We start from the raw sequence: 13,591 nt of genomic DNA, 5'->3' as shown, positions 1-13,591 counted from the left end.
ATCAACTTACGACTTATGGGCAAGGGCTTATCGTGCCAAATAATAATAACCTTGTACTAGGGAGCCGGTGTAACCAGGCCAGTATCTAGACAAGATTATTATTATTTGTCGACGAAAAGTCAAATCATCCACAAAAATTAGAGGGGAAAAGAAAATAAATTTACCAAATAAAGCTCATGACACATGTTGAGACTTCACCTTCAACCCAAGCTTAAAAGAAAATTAGCTACTCATAATTGAACTAGGTGCAAAATGGAAATTTATTAAAATACGTATAAAATACAAGATAAAGAAGGAATTACAGAAAATAGAGTCCAAAAATGAATTCAGAGATATCAAATTAGGGGGGGAGGCCCCCTTTTTATAGATACATTGAGTAAATCATGGCCATCTGATTAAAAACAGTTTGGACGCTCAGGATTGCGCCACGTCATCAATCAACAGTACGCGGTTTGACCACGTGGTTTGAACAGTAACACGGTTTGACCCAGTTTGAACAGTGACACGGTTTGGTTGAAAATAATCCTATGTAATGCATGTACCGTACGCGAGATTTTTGGTCCACTGATATGCTGCCACGTCATCAATCAACAGTACATAAAAATTTTAGTCCAACAGATCGTGACACCTCATCAAGTCAATGCCACATCATCGGTCAATGCCATGTCATCATTCCGTCTATGTGAACAGTGTCGTAAACAGTAACGTAGACAGTACCATACATGTGAATAGTGTCGTACTGTGCCATTTTTCTTTTTATGCTCCTCCTAAGGTTTTCGACCATCTTGAGTTCAAAAGTGATGACCGTTTTGCCGTCTGATCTCTCGTTCATTGTGAAATGACTATGATACCCCTAAAATACATAAAATACTTAATTATAATACAACAAACATAATTAAATGACAAGAAGCTTAAATACATAAAAATAAGGGTGTTAGTAAAACTTGAAGTGTAAAATGATGATTTTCTCCTTTATAAATATACATTTTCTAACACTCAACATTTAACCTAATGACTTGCTGCTAGACGAGAGGAATATTAATTAACAATTTATAGAATTTTGGGTAAATGATTATGAGGTAGCAGGTGTTGAAATGGATCGAATAATTTCAATTTTCTACATAGAAGATTCATTTAACTAAAAGAAAATAATATATAGTTGCTAAAGATCTAGAAAATATATTGAAGGATGGGATGCATTGGGATTTGCAAATTCCAGTCCTGTCTCGTATATTTAAGTGGGATAAAAAAAAAGTGTCATTCCCATCCCTTTATTTTTTGGAACAAAAATTTATCTTAGTCTTGTCCTGTTAAATATCTAGTCTCATCCTATTGTCTTGAATAGTCCTGAATGTAAATAAATAAATTTTGATTTTTTTTCTTTTAAGGATCATCATAATTTAATATAACAAAAATCTTGAATAAATACAATGTAGAATAATCCAATAATAGTTTTTATTTTCACTACATGCATGTTCAAATACAATTTTATGCTGACATTTTTTAATTGTCTGTTTACGTCCATTACACATTAATATTAAGGCTTACACTTCAAAAGCTATAGGTTTAGACAGTAACTAACTTATATTTTGACCCTAAAAAATTAAAAAAATTTACTTTAACTATGGCTTTTGGTTGACACTTCACTTTCTAATTATATTTCTTTTATTATTTAATTTTAGCCTTTAGGTATCAACTTTAATCGTTACTTATTATAAAATAATTAAAAATTTAGATTAGTTTTAAAATTATATTATTATTGGGATAAATAAGACGAGATAAGATTTTATAGTTGATCCTCCTTTTGTCCCACAAATAAAGGCAGGACTTGGCGTGTAAAATTATGTTCCATTCTCATCCCAATGGGACCACAAAGACACACACACACACACACACACATATATATATATCTATATCTATCTATGTATATATTATTCACTATGTATGGTGGTATTTATTTGTTTATATTTATTTTTTAACTACTTTACAGCACATGAGTTTATAGCGATCTTCAGAAATAACATCATGCTTTCATCGTCCTTAATAACTTACTTTCTATGTAGAAATGTAACATAATTGAATAAAATATTATTTGTGTAATTGCAAAAGTATAGGACGTTTGCATGATAGGAGGTGCATTATTTATAAAAATGGATATATTTACAATCATCAGTCCATTTACTGATTTTTTTTGTTTCTTTGACTATTTAAATAATTTGCTCAGTATGAATATGTTGTTGCACTTTGAATTTTGTAAATTATTTTATTTTTGTTTATTATATATTAATTATAATAGGCCTTGTATGTAGAATGAAAGAAAATAACAATGATGTGACTTTAAAATTTAATAATTTTAATTTTTCTGACTGTTAATAATTATTTCAATGAAATGCAGAAAGTTTATATTCATTTGAAGTCTCTTGATAATAGTGATGATGTTTTGTTCAGTTACATGATGGGAAAATGATAAATGTACCGAGGATTTTAAACCCGAGAAGACCGAAGCGACAACATTAATTGTGTTTTGAAATTTTAATGAGCTCACGTGTTTTTCACGTGATATGTAGTAAATAAAAAATAAAAAAAAAATGAAAACATTCAGCCCCAAAATCCCCAACTCCACTATCTTCCAAATGAAAACATTCAGCCCCAAAGTCTCCAGCTCCATTATCTTCCAAATTGGTTCCGTAGCCCCCAAATCCCCAAATCCCTTAAACCCAAATCACTCTAAAACGAAACCCAGCAACACCACTCTAGCTTCTTCACTTGTCTTCACCATCTTCTTCCAAGTATGTTTTATTTTTCATTTTATTTATTTATGTTTTGGTATTTGATTTGCATGGTGATGGGTTTTGTTTGATGGAATTTGGGTCTTAATTTTCCATTAAAATTTTTATTTGATGATATGTTCGATTTTGTATGAGTGCATGGACTGTTCAAAAATATACACTATATATTTAGATAATTGACATGTAGAGTAGTATGAGGATTTGGTTTTCTATGATGATGGTTTTCGGTTTTTTGGCATTTGGCCTTGACCTTTCATGGAAATTTTAATTTGATGATGGGTTTCGTTTTGTATAAATGTTTGGAGTGTTGGAAAATGAACATTGTATATTTTAGATAGCTGAGTTCCATAGTAGTAAAAAGCTACGAATTTGTTTTCTTTGTATTGAAATGTATTTTGACCATTATCTGTTGTCTGATTGGTGATAGTTTTTTGTTTGTCAATTCCAGTAGTCTCCTAATCGCAACGTCATCTAGCAAAAGTGACTTCGAAACTCACTGTGAATATGTGAAGAATGCGGTGATCATAAGGGGTTGTTAACTGTAGGAGCATTGAATGTGCAGAAGACCGAAAGTATAACAACAAGAAATTTGACATCTTAGAAAGCTAGCAGTGTAGATTGAATGTTTATTGTTTATAGATGAACTAGCAATAGTACTTAACTGTAATTCTCAGTGAATGTAGCTGATCTTCATGTGGTTTCTTTCTGTTCTTAATCCTGCTCTATTCAAAGAGCATGTGAAATCTGTCTTGGTTGTTTGTCTGAGCTTGACATGGAAACTGATATATTATAGGCACTTCACCAATATTTTTTTCCATAATCTTTCATTTTCTTAATCACTTTGGAAAATTTCTTTGGGAATACAACAAGTTCTTTGGGAAATTTCAGGCCATACATATTTTAAACACCACTTTTGCAGCAACAGTACCCAACAAAATTCACATTACAATTTAACCACATCGAGCATCATACCCATTACAATTGTTTCATTATCAATTAACAAAAAAGCTACAATATTTGAAATGTTATTGAAAGTACATGACATCACTTTTAAGGCAACTAGTAACTGTATTAAAAAAAATCTAAAATATACCCGCACATATGCACCACTGTTGCATCAACAATATGCAACAATATCTAGATTACAAACCAAAAAAATCCACGAAAACACCATACAAAGAATCTTTTATTCATTACTTGGAAGTTTACTTTCACAACTATCTTCCTTAAATTGTTGAAGTAATAGTTGTTGAAAATTCATATATTGAATTCCTCCATAACTTGGCCAAGAATTCGAACAAGGCATCATGGTGGCACGTGGTGGAAGTGGCTGTGTTTTTATATTGTAAATTAAATAGCCAAATTATTTCTATTAAAATTTATAATAAGTAAACATAAAGCCGCAAAAAACCAAACTCCACTTACAATGTGCCGATCATATCTAAACAGCGAATGGAAAGCATTCTCAGGTACCTACAAAAAAATTAAATTACAAAGAAAATGTATAGATATAATACAAATTAACTTTAATCAATCAAAATATAGTACAAATAGTTATTTTTACCACAATGCTCTCCCGTGTAGCGATTTCAGTGATCCCCTCAGAAAATGAAATGTTTCCTTGTGATTCCTATAAATTGTAGTTTAATAAATTAAGTACAAATAGACAAATGACAATTCGACTCAAATGACCCTAATGCATGAACTTGCCTCAACACTTATGCTTGATGGTATAACTTTACTTTTCTTTCCCAAGTCGTTTTTCAATGGAATGTTTCCTTGTGATTCCTGCAAATTGGAGTAAAATAAATTAAAATATTAATAGAGAAATGACATTTCAACTCAAATGACTCTAATGCTTGAAGTTACTTAAACACTAATGCTTAATGGTATCGCTTTCTTTTTCTTCTGTTTACCTTTCTTAAAATTAGTTGACTCTTTCCTTTTATAAGGTGGACGACATTTTTTTCCGAGTTGCTACTGAAATGCAAGTAACGCAACCCAAGAAGGGGGGTTGAATTGGGTTTCTGAAACTTATGCAATACAATTCGATTAACAAATCAATCTAACGCCTTAATGAAATAGAAAATAATAAATTCAAACAAGCATAAAAATAAAAGAGTAAGGGAAGAGAAAAACAAACACACGGATTTTTACGTGGTTCGGCAATCCTCGCCTACGTCCACGCCTCCAAGCCAACAAAGCTCAAGGATTTCACTATCCAAGCCTCCCAAGGCTTCAAGTTCTTACAATTGACTTCTAAGGTGTCAATGAATCTTTACAATCAAGAGATTATCTCCCCAATCTCTTTACCCCAAGTGTTTCTCACACTTATACACTCACAATTTGATAAGAAATGAAAATTACAACAAAAACTCTCTTTAAGAGTGGATATGCAAATAATAATTCAACAATGATTCAATTTATGATGATTTACGTTTTGGAAGCTCAATATATGTTATATGATCTTATATTTACTTGCATTAGTTCTTAAAATGAAGTTGGAGTTGAGTTTTTATAGTTAAAGCCCGAAAACTAGCTGTTATAGGCAAATTCCAACGCCCAAGGGGTTAGCCGCTTGATTTATCCGGCTAGCCGCTCATGAACAGCGATATTACCGTTATTTTTGAATTTTGCTACAGTAACAATGTTCACTAAAATTACACTTTGACCCAAAACTTTCTATAATTATACTACGGCTCAAAATGTCATAAAATTTTGCAAATAGGTCCAATTTTAGAATTTCCTAATAATAGTTGTCTTTTCAAAACTTTTTGAAATTATGATAAGGCCCCAAAGATATTATTATTTCGTAAAAAGGTCATTTTCAACATAATACCCATATTTATCAAAGTTCTCAAAATCTTTCACTTTAGTCCAAAATATTCATAAATTATAGTATGACCCAAAACATTTCAAATGTTTATAAAAAGGTCCAACTCTGAAATTCAATAATAATACTTATTAAAATCAAAGATTTCAAAACTTTGCATTTAAGTCCAAATTACTCAAAATCACAAAGTATTTTATCTTATAAAAATAAAACCTTTTAGTTTATGAAAAGTAATTAATTAAATTAATCTTTTGACCTTCTCAAATGCTAAATCATGCATCAATTAAATCATATCGGCTTTACAAGAATTTATCGCACTAATTTGTCCGTTGAGCTCTAAACTTTATTCTTAATTTCGCCGTTGTCCGTTGAGTGTCTTGAGCTTGATTTTACTTGTTTCACTTGCATAAATATTACCCTTAAAAAACTAGTGAAAATGTGAAATACAATATCTATTAAATCATTTAATACATATATTTGTTATCATCAAAATTACATTATGTATTGCCCTTTAGGCTAACAATCTCCCCCTTTTTGATGATGACAAACATCTCATGTATTTTGACATTTATACTCCCCCCTTAATACATGGCATATATAATTAAACATATAAATCAAATACAAAACAAAAACCCCCCTTGAATATTTCAAAATTATGCACAAATACTTTAAGAACAAAATACATATTATATGTCTCCATATTCAAAATACATGATCTCTCCCCCTTCATCATCAAAATTACTATAAATTCACACTAAGACCAATAATATGTCAATGGTTAATTAAGAAACATATAATGACCAAACACTTCCATATAAGCTTAAACAATTATAACAAAACCAACAACTCCACCAATTCATCAAGCAACACATAAGAATTAAACATATAATGAACCAAAGAGTTAAAATATTCCAAGAATCCGAAAACATCATCCAAATATAACATATCCAAATATCAAACAACAAGATATCATCCGCAAATTAAAAACAACAATGTATGGAGAGATGTAGTGTAGAATGACAAATGAAAAAATAAAAATAGAGTGCTAAGGAGATGGTGGATGTGATGAAGAGGATGGTGGTGGAAATCCAAGAGCGGTAAAAAGTTGCTGCTGGCCATCAAGAAGCTGCTGCTGTTGAGCAAATAAGCGCTGCTGCTGCTCAAAGAGACGCTCTCGCTCGGAAATAGATTGAAGTTGAAAAGCTTCAAGCTGGGATTGAAGTTTGTCTTGCCACGTAGAAAGTGAATCCACTTTAATTAACAGCTGCTGCAACGGATCCTCAGAGTCAGCTGAAGTAGAGTGGGAAGGGCCATCGGAAGGTGGAGGACGTGAGCAATGTGAAGCACTAAGATTAGGAAGCAAGTGTGGGGGACGGACATCGTTAAAGAAACGATGATCTGTAAGAGCAAGTTTCGTAACCTTTTTGTTTCTTTGATCTTTATACCATTTATCGGTCCTCCAATAAAAACCCAAATTAGCGATTGCTTCATCGCCTAATTCCCTCGAATTCAAGGAGATTGGCTTGATTATAGGGACATGGAAATACTCTAGAATTCGGGTAATAATACTAGCATAAGGAAGGGATCTTTTGGCTACACAGGGAGTGCTAAGCATATGATGAAGGATAATATAACCAATATTTAGCACCCTCTCCTCTAGAATGCAGTCCAATATGGCTACATCTAAACGGCTAACTTCATCCGCATGTCCAGCCCTAGGAGTTATAGCATGATGAAGAACATAATGAAGGATTCTAGTTTGAAGAGGTAATGGTTGAGATTTCAAAGGTGATTGACAAAACGCAGAGGACAAATCATGCCGTCGACAAATTTTTCGAACAACATTCTCAAGTGAAAACCAAGGATTTTTTATTTTGACTCTAGCACTATATAGTTCCAATCCATCATTTGGAGTTCCAAGGATAGAATTTAACAAAGCAACATCAAATTTAATATGAACTCCCCCAACATTAGTAACAATTCTATTCGAAACTTCCGTATCCATATTCGAATAAAAAACCTTGACTAAATTTTCATAATAATGTTCCTTAATAACCAATACATTCTTCCATCCCATAGCAATAAGGAAATATTTAAGAGATTTATCACAAATTTCTAAATTCTCCATATTACTGAGATTGACAAAATAAGGAGTAATGACCGACTTTGGTATGAAATTGTCGACAAAATGTTTCCGAAGCAGGGGTCGTGGAAAATGAGTCAAAATAAACTCCGAATTGTAGCCATGACCATCTTTACGCTTTTTGGCCACATGTTTTCCTTTGGACTTATCACCACGCGCCATTGTTGGAAGAAAAATAAGCTTAAAAATGCAACTTTGGGTTTAAAAAAAATTTGAGTGAAATGGATTTGTTTGAGGCAAGAAAATCAATCCTAGAGATGAATGAATCTAATTTATGATGTAGATTGAATTAAAAATAGGCTAAAAGAAGCTTGAAAATGAAGAGAGAGAAACGGGTAGAGTGAGATTTTTTATTTTGGGTTTTATGTGGAGAGTTGATGAAATGTTGTTTTGAGAGTGAAAATTGACGGAGTAATGGATGAATAATGATTTGAATGATTGATTTTAATAAGAAAATGAGTGAAAGATGAAGAGATTTGAGAAAAAAAATTGAGAAGCACTATTCACGTGTGAGAGAGATGATAATGAAATGATAAAGCACAAGTGAAGAAATGATGATGGAGAAGTGTTTAATGAAGATGAAATGCATGGGTATTAGTTTGAATGATTGATTTGGGCATAAAAATGAGTGAGAAATGAAGAGAAATTGAATGGAAATAGAGGAGAATTATTCACGGTTTTGGAGAGAGAGAAACAAAGAAGAACAAGTGAAGAAGAAAGGAAGAAACAAAAAAAAAGGGTAAAACCCGTGACCAAGCGGCTAGCCGCTTGCTCTCGGGTGTGGGACAGTTTCCAAGTGGCTAGCGGCTAGCCGCCTGGTTGTTGTTAGTCTGCACAATAGTTGCTTTCCGGCTAGTTTTGATCAATTCCGTGATCATTTTGTGATCCCGAAACATCTCAAGAGCCAATTTAATGTATGAATCATGATTTCAAACATTCAAAAGATGATTAATTCAAAAATAATCCATCCAACAAGCATATATTCATGAAGCACATAAGCATTCAAGAATTAATAAATCAAACACTTCATAAACATCAACAATCATCAAGCAAACAATTTTAATAGATTCAATAACATAAATAGAGATGTTAATGCGAAAATTTCATCATCCCAAGTTCATGCTGAATTTTTGAAAATTGTTCTTCGCAAAGGGGTTTTGTAAAAATATCGGCAAGTTGTTTTTTAGTAGAGATAAATTCTAATGCAATATCACCATTTTGTACATGATCTCTCAAGAAATGATGTCTAATCTCTATATGCTTGGTTCTAGAGTGCTGAATGGGATTCTTTGAAAGATTTATGGGGCTAGTATTATCACACTTGATAGGAATTTGTTCAAGATTAATACCATAGCCTCTAAGTGTTTATTTCATCCAAAGTGCTTATGCACAATAACTACCTGCAGCAATCTATTCTGCCTCAGCAGTTGAGAGTGCAACCGAATTTTGTTTCTTGCTAAACCATGAAACAAGTGAATGACCTAGAAAATGGCAAGTTCCACTAGTACTTTTCCCATCGACCTTGTAACCGGCAAAATCGGCATCTGAATAACAAGTTAAATCTATATGAGTTCCTTTAGGATACCAAAGGCCAAGATCTATGGTTCCACTCAAATAACGAAAAATTCTTTTAATAGCAAGCAAATGAGATTCCTTGGGACATGATTGAAATCTTGCACACAAACATACACTAAACATGATATCAGGTCTACTTGCGGTTAAGTAAAGTAAAGATTCGATCATACTTCGATACTTTTTAATATCAACCTATTTACCTTTTTCATCTTTATCAAGCTTGATTGTTGTTCTCATTGGAGTATTCTTGGTATTTGATTCATCAATGCCAAATCTTTTGAGCAAGTTTTTGACATATTTAGCTTGGTTGATGAAGATCCCCTCATTGTTTTGTTTGATTTGAAGTCTAAGGAAATACTTTAATTCTCCCATCATGCTCATCTCAAATTCCTTACTCATACAAGAGGAAAACTCTTTGCACAAAAATTCATTAGTAGAACCAAAAATAATATCATCCACATAAATTTGAACAACAAGTATATCTTGATTTTGTTTCTTAATAAAAAGGGTAGTATCCGTTTTTCCCATCGAAAAACCGTTATCAAACAAGAAATTTTTAAGCCTATCATACCATGCTTTAGGTGCTTGTTTTAATCCATACAATGCTTTGGATAACTTCTAAATATGATTTGGAAAAATTTTCATTTTCGAAACCAGGGGGTTGTTTCACATAAACTTCCTCCATAATATAACCATTTAGGAAAGCACTCTTGACATCCATTTGAAATAAAATAAAATCTTTATGACATGCAAATGCTAACAACATCCTAATGGATTCTAATCTAACTACGGGTGCAAATGTTTCATCAAAATCGAGTCCTTATTCTTGGTTGTATCCTTGAGCCACTAATCTAGCTTTATTTCTTACAACCACACCGGATTCATCCATTTTATTTCTAAATACCCATTTAGTGCCTATAATGGATTGATGTTCCGGTTGAGGAACCAATTCCCACACTTTATTTCTCTCAAATTGATTTAACTCCTCTTGCATTGCCATAATCCAAGACTCATCATTTTCCGCATCCGCAAAAGATTTTGTTTCAATTTGAGAAATAAATGCAGCATGCTCACATGTGTTTCTAAGTGATGATCTAGTTGTAATACCTCTTGAAGGATCACCTAAAATTAAATCCTCAGGATGAGAGGAAACATACCTCCACTCCTTGGGGAGTATTTGAGAAATACCTTCTTATTGCTCCATATTTGTTTGTTCTTCTTTGTCTATCCTCTTGATTTTCTTGAGGTGCATTCTCTTGATTCTCTTTTTATGATTCTTCTTGTAAGTCTCCATTTGCATCATCATTAACAACTCCTTTCTCCGTAAAGGAGGGGTTAGATTTATCAAACGTAACATGCATGGATTCTTCCACAACTAAAGTTCTTTTGTTATAAACCCTATATGCTTTGCTTGAGTTTGAATACCCGAGAAAGATGCCAGTGTCAGATTTTGGATCAAATTTACCAAGATTATCTTTTGTGTTCAAAATAAAACATTTGCATCCAAAAACTTTGAAATAACCAATGTTGGGTTTTCTATCTTTTCAAAGCTCATAGGGAGTTTTATTGAGATGAGGTCTAATCAACACCCGATTTAAAACATAACAAGCGGTGTTAACAGCTTCGGCCCAAAAGTATTTTGGTAATGCATTTTCATTTAACATGGTCCTAGCTATTTCTTGAATAGACCTATTTTTTTCTCTCAACAACTCCATTTTGTTGTGGAGTCCTAGGTGATGAAAATTGATGCTCAATACCAAAATCATTACAAAAATTTTCAAATGCATGATTTTCAAACTCTCCACCATGATCACTTCTAATACAAGTAATAGAATAACCCTTTTCATTTTGAACCTTTTTACAGAAAATTCCAAATGCATCAATGGCATCATCCTTATTAGCTAAGAATAATACCCATGTGTATCTAGAATAATCATCTACAATTACAAATGCATAAAATTTACCACTTAAACTAGCATATCTAGAAGGTCCAAACAAATCTATGTGAAGTAATTGAAGAGGTTTTGAAGTAGAGATATGATTCTTGTTTTTGAAAGAGATTTTGATTTGTTTTCCAAATTGACAAGCTTTACAAATTTTATCCATTTGAAAACCGAATTTTTGAAGACCCTTAACTAAATCATTTTTCTAAATTTTTGAAATTAAATCCATGCTTGCATGTCCTAGTCTTCTATGCCATAACCAACCATCATCATGCAATGCCGAAAAACATTTATCATAAGTAGATGCACACTCAATATCAATCGTGTAAACATTGCCACATCTATTTCCAATAATCAAAATTTTCCCATCACATGCACTCTCAATAACACATCTTGATTTATCAAAAGCAACTTTATAACCTTTGTCACATAGTTGACTAATGCTAATCAAATTGTGTTTCAAATTTTCAACCAAACACACATTTTCAATTAGAGTTGAGGAAACTTTACCAACATTACCAATTCCGAGAATTTTTTCTTTTAAGTTGTCTCCAAAGGATACATCTCCACCATTTTCGATTTTGGTGAAACTTGAGAATCATGCATAGTTTCCGGTCATGTGCCTAGAACATCCGCTATCCAAGTACCATTTATTTTTCTTTTTCTTCAAGCCCTGCAAGGAAAAGCTTATGTCTTAGGTACCCAAACCTTTTTGGGTCCTTGAACATTAGCAACGGTTCCTTTTGGAACCCAAATACATTTGACACCATAATATGCATTCCTTTTCACGGGACATCTATATTTCATGTGACCATTTTGATTACAATAATGATAAACAATCTTATGATCACTTATTGAGGTAGCTTTAACAAAATAATTCTTATAATACTTTTGCTTCAAGTTAGGCTTATACCCAAGTCCTCCTTTATCGAAAACACATTTTTGAGAATTAAGCATGTTATCCAACATCTTTTGCCCATTTGTAAATTTTAGAACAACATTACTAAGTTCAATATTCTTTTTCTTGAGCATTTCATTTTCCTTTTTCAAATCATCTACACGTGGCTCTAAATGCTCATGTGAAGTGCTAGGTTTCTCATTTGATAATGCAGCTCTATTATGCAAGGTTTTATTCTCTAATTCTAATCATTTAATCTTCTCATTCAATGACTCATTGCATTTTTGCATGGCATCCTTTTCATTTGTAAGTTCTAGCAATTTCTTTTTAAGACATGCATTTTTTTTACCAATTTTCATCAACTCATCATGCATTTCTTTAAAAGCATCATACAATTCATCATAGGTTGGATCACTTACCTCATTGAGATCATCATCATCTCCTATTGCCATAAGTGCTAGGTTTGATACTTCTTGCGACTCTTCTTCATCACTTGAATCTTCATCGCTATCATCCCAAGTAGCAACCATAGCTTTCTTCTTGAGTTTGTTGAGAAGTGGGCATTCCGATCTTATAAAGCTAGACTTTTTGCATTCATAGCATATGATTACCTCTTTCTTCTCCTTTTGGTTCTTGAGGTTTCTAAATTTTCTTCGGTCACCGGTTTTCTTAAAAAATTTTTTGAACCTCCTTGCTAGCATAGCCAATTCCTCATCATCCGGTTCACTTTCTCCATCACTCTCATATTTTATGACTTTGAGAGCAATGCTTTTCTTCTTTTCCTCATTTCCTCATTTCCTCTTTCGGCGGCCAAATCTTCCTCATAAGAAATAAGAGAACCAATTAAATCATCAATAGGTAAGATACTCAAATCTTTGGCTTCCTCAATGGTAGTCCTTTTTGGTTTCTATTCCTTAGGCAGCGACCTAATAATTTTCTTAACTTTCTCGCTATTTGAAAAGATCTTTCCTAGGGTTCCTAGAGTGTTCACTATGTCCGTGAATCTAGTATGCATAGAATACACACTCTCATTTTGTTCCATTTGAAACAATTCATCTTATCGAGTGTACCTACTAATTTTGGACTCTTTCACTTGATTCGTGCCTTCATAAACAACTTCAAGTTTGTGCCAAATTTTATTAACACTTTCACAACTAGACACTCTATGAAACTCTTTCTTATCTAGTGCACAAAACAAGGCATTCATAGCTTTGGAATTTAGAGAAGCTTTTCTCTTTTCCAATTCATTCTATTCCTGTGAAGGTTTTGGAATATTTTCCCCGACTTCATTTTTAGTCAAGGGCATGAATGGACCATCACATACAACTTCCCAAATTTCATAATCTAGTGCTTGTAAATAAATTCTCATCCTAGTTTTTCAATATGGATAATCATTTCCGTCAAAGAACG

The 13,591-nt window shown here is 32.6% G+C and overlaps 1 long non-coding RNA gene across 1 annotated transcript; it reads left to right on the top strand.

Annotated features, from left to right (window-relative positions):
• Positions 1-2,618: 2,618 nt before the first annotated feature.
• Positions 2,619-3,551, top strand: LOC112100381. The gene is made up of 2 exons (XR_002906741.1): positions 2,619-2,789; positions 3,238-3,551. It is a non-coding gene; the product is annotated as an uncharacterized LOC112100381 (long non-coding RNA).
• Positions 3,552-13,591: the final 10,040 nt, after the last annotated feature.

Source organism: Citrus clementina, unplaced genomic scaffold, assembly GCF_000493195.1.
Source record: "Citrus clementina cultivar Clemenules unplaced genomic scaffold, Citrus_clementina_v1.0 scaffold_9, whole genome shotgun sequence".
NCBI lineage: Eukaryota > Viridiplantae > Streptophyta > Magnoliopsida > Sapindales > Rutaceae > Citrus > Citrus x clementina.
The sequence above is the reverse complement of the archived record's forward strand: the minus strand, read 5'-3'. Positions and strand labels throughout refer to the sequence as shown.